Raw genomic sequence first — 3806 nt, forward strand, 5'->3', positions numbered from 1 at the left:
AATCACGGTTCCGGGGAGCGGTCGGCGGCCGGGGGAGGTGCGCCTTGGAGGCGGTGCAGGGCGCCCCGTCCGAGCCCCATCTCTAGACTCCACCGATTTACTCCATATTGGATTCTCACCGCCGCCAACAGGAGGAGGAAGTAGGGCGGAAGCGATGACGTCTTCCCAGCGGCCAGAGGTGGTGGAGTGCAAAAAGCTTCCTACTTGCAACCGAAAAAAAATAAATAAAGGAGAGAGAAAAAAAAAAAAAACTTTGTCCCGCCTACTGAGCATGCTCGGCTTCCTTTCCCCCTCCCTCCCGGCTTCTAGTCCCGCAGGAGCCTCGGATCGGAGTTGTTTTGCGCCGCGTCTGACTCCGAATCCTAGTGGATCAGGCTCCAGGTTTTAGGAAGCCCAAGAAGAGGGAGAGGCGGGAGCAAGGGACGCGCACACATCTGGCTCCCGTTTGGTCCCCTCCCTCCTTCCAAGCCGTAGGATTAAAAATCGAGAGAGAGAGGGGGGCGGAGGTGTGGAGCTCAAGGGAGGAGGTGAGCAGCAGGCGGGGCGATCTTGCTCGGAGGGATAACCACCCCAACCGTGGGGTGCAAGGTGTGGGTGGCGCAGGTGGCAGCGGCTGGCCTCTCCACCCCAACCCAACCAGAAAAGGACGGAGAGAGGGAGGGAGTTAGACTTTGCCAAGGTTCTGAATGGCAGAGGCTTTTCAGTTTCTCCTGAATCGTGTGATCTTTTGTGTCTTGGTACAACAGCGGGCATTTTTAAAGAATCATTATTTGTGCATAGAAAAATAAAAGGCAAATCCAACAGCCCAGAGACATGTGTATTTCATTGGAAATGATGGCTTTAAAAGGTAACCCCAAATATATTGCTTACATATCCAGTAAATCGCTTCTGTGAATGAAGGGTAGATCTGGTCTCAGGCCTTTGAAAGCCACAGTTATTGGGCCAGAGGTTGCCAGCTCTGTGAGTTTTGGAACACGGAGGTAGGGGATGTCCTCACCAGCTCACCCGGTTGCCTTCAAATTATTTGTCCTGCCTTGTTCTGGAACCTGCTGGAGGTCTGGGGGCAGGTCTATGATCTGCAAAGCAGCCCCGCCAGGGTTAGGCAGGATTGGCTTCCTGGGTGTGAAACTGGTGCAGTTGCAGGGAATCCGTGCTTGGTTTCATGCTCTGCTCTTGCAGTCTTGAAATGCTTTCTCATTTTTGAGCAAGGAATTCTGCGTTTTCTTTTTTTTGTTTGTTTGTTTGTTTTTTGAGACAGGGTTTCACTATGTAGTTGAGACTGACCTGGAATTCACTGTGTAGCCCAGGGTGGTCTCGAACTCACAGCGATCCTCCTGCCAAAGCCTCTCAAATGCTGGGATTACAGGCGTATGCCACCATGGCCAGCTGGAATTCTGCATTCTCATTTTGTGCTTGGTCCCACAAATTATATACCAACTGGGTATTTCCTTCTGGGGTCCTGCCAGGGAGCAAGAGACCTAGTCCCTTTCCCTTCCTGGTTTCCAAACGGAATAGACTTTTCCATCTTCCTGAATGTGCCACTAGACGACCAACCAAGATTTTAATTAAATAGGAGCTTTTAAGGGTCAGGGATTTAGCTCAGTGGCACTGAACCCGCCTTGCAAGCACAAGGTCCTGAGTTAGATCCCCAGTACAAAAAAAAAAAAAAAAAAAGCTATTAAGCATACTAGGAGACTAAGCATTTGCTTCACATATAGTTCAAAAATATAGTCTACCTAAAAAGACCATACAGATGGAGAGTCATGAGCTCCAAAGATGATGAGTTTCACCTCGAGTCAGGAAGAAAGTCGTGGTTTACCCTGGACTTTATGCTTATCACAACCAAGATCTTTGTGGACAGGGATTGAGCTCAATCCCTTTGATGCTGAGCACAGCCATCTGTGGTGGTGAGGAGAGCACCAGACTGAATGAATACACCTGCTTTCTAGTTTACACCTAGCAGACCTAAGACTCTTGAGTAAGGTTTTTATCAATTCTTCAGTTTCACAGGAATAACAAAGCCAACTTTGTCTTTTTGTTTTGTTTTGTTTTCCTAGTACTGGTGATTGAGACCAAGGCCCTTGCCTGAACTACATTCCTAGTTTTGTTTTTACCTTTTTTTTTTTTTTTTTTTAGACAGGTCTCACTAATTCAGTAATTACCCAGGTTGGGGTAGAATTTTCAATCCTGCCTCAGCCTCCCAGAGTTGCAAGAACAGCCTGGGCTATATAACAGGTTAAGGGCCAGCTTGGAATACATAATGAGACTGTCTCAAAAAAAAAAAAAAAAAAAAAAGAAAAAAAAAAAAAGAAAAGAAAAGGCCCTGGGATTTAGCTCAGTGGTGCTACCGCCTGCCTCACAAGCAAAAAGTTTTTTGTACCTCCAGTACCAAAAAAAAAAAAAAAAATTGAGTCTTAACAGAAAGCACTTAGACAACTTAGACAAAGGCAAAACCTTAAGGTTCTCCAAATCCCACAACTACCTACAGTTTTCATATTTGGCCGTTGTTCTCTTTGGGGTGTTGAAAGAAATTGTACTCTCAGTCACTCCTGAACTTCCAGGAACATAGATGTTTCATTCCTGTCAAAATTAGCCACCCTTTGGGTGCCTCTTGGGCTCCACCCTGCAGTGTCAGAGTGCACAAATGACAAAGTACAAGTGCAGTGGTTATTAATTTCTACAGGTATGCAAGCTCTGTGAGCCTGCTGGGTCTCTGTCATCACTCAGCTGTCTGCTAACAGTGAAGGACTGGCAGAACCAGTGGACCAGGTAGCCAGGGAACAATGGAAAACATTTTAAGGTCCAAGAATCACAAGGTCCCCACAGGGATCTCCCAGTGACAGGTGGGGCATCTTGGGAAGGGTTTTAGCCACAAGTTCAGTCTCTGCTGTGTCAGAGCTACAACACTGAGTTGCTGGAAGAGAAAATGGGCTGTAGAGTGAAGATACTGTAAAGACAAGATCAGGGCAACTTGTTCCTCTCCTCAGTCACCTGAACTACCAAGTGCTCCCCTCTGATCCATGTCTTTCATATTCCTTTAAATTTTAAAATAAAGCCTTTCAATTCTTTTCTGTTTGGTTCATTACACAGAAGGGGCCTTTTGATGGAGACGTTATTAATGGTTCGCCTGGAGATTAATTGGTTGAAGCCAGTCTGATTCTTGCATCTTCTTAGATAGAATCAATGCAAATATGGTGAATAACTGAGATGTTTATTGATCTGAATACCACAGTGTTATCAATGTCCACCAGGTCGTTTCTGGAATTGAGTGTATCACCCATCTAGAGCTTCAATTTATAGACACTGCTGAAAGAGTTAAGGAAGCACATCGCTGTCCCTCCCCCAGTCCAGCAAAACGGGCAGGCAGCTCTGAACACGACTTAACAAAGATTTTCGAATCCAAGGAAGGTGGAACAGCTTCAAAAGTAGTATCCATCTGCTCACAACTTCACGCACACCTAGAGGAGCTCCCAGCAGGACCCAACCTACCCGCCTCCCAATTCTGAGCGCGGAGAGGGGACCCCCGCAGGCAGGTCCTTCCCGCCGGCGCCCAGGAAATCCCGGCGCGCGGAGCCGGAGCGACCCTCCCGGCGGCGGGGCGGAGCTCTCCAAAAGCTCTGCTTTTCTCCTTGTAACTTCCCAAACCCAGGAGCTCAGTTTGGTTCAGGTTTTATGCTTGAGTTGCAACAGGCTACCTTGCCAGTGAGGAGTTGCTTGTTTAGCCAGAAATGTGCTGTCCTGTACATTCAGTGTACCACCCCCTCCCCTTTAACAGATCCACCTTCTACCTTCAGTGTCTTCTTGCC

The sequence above is a fragment of the Fukomys damarensis genome, unplaced genomic scaffold, assembly GCF_012274545.1.
Source record: "Fukomys damarensis isolate Sample0158 unplaced genomic scaffold, DMR_v1.0_HiC HiC_scaffold_2, whole genome shotgun sequence".
Lineage (NCBI taxonomy): Eukaryota > Metazoa > Chordata > Mammalia > Rodentia > Bathyergidae > Fukomys > Fukomys damarensis.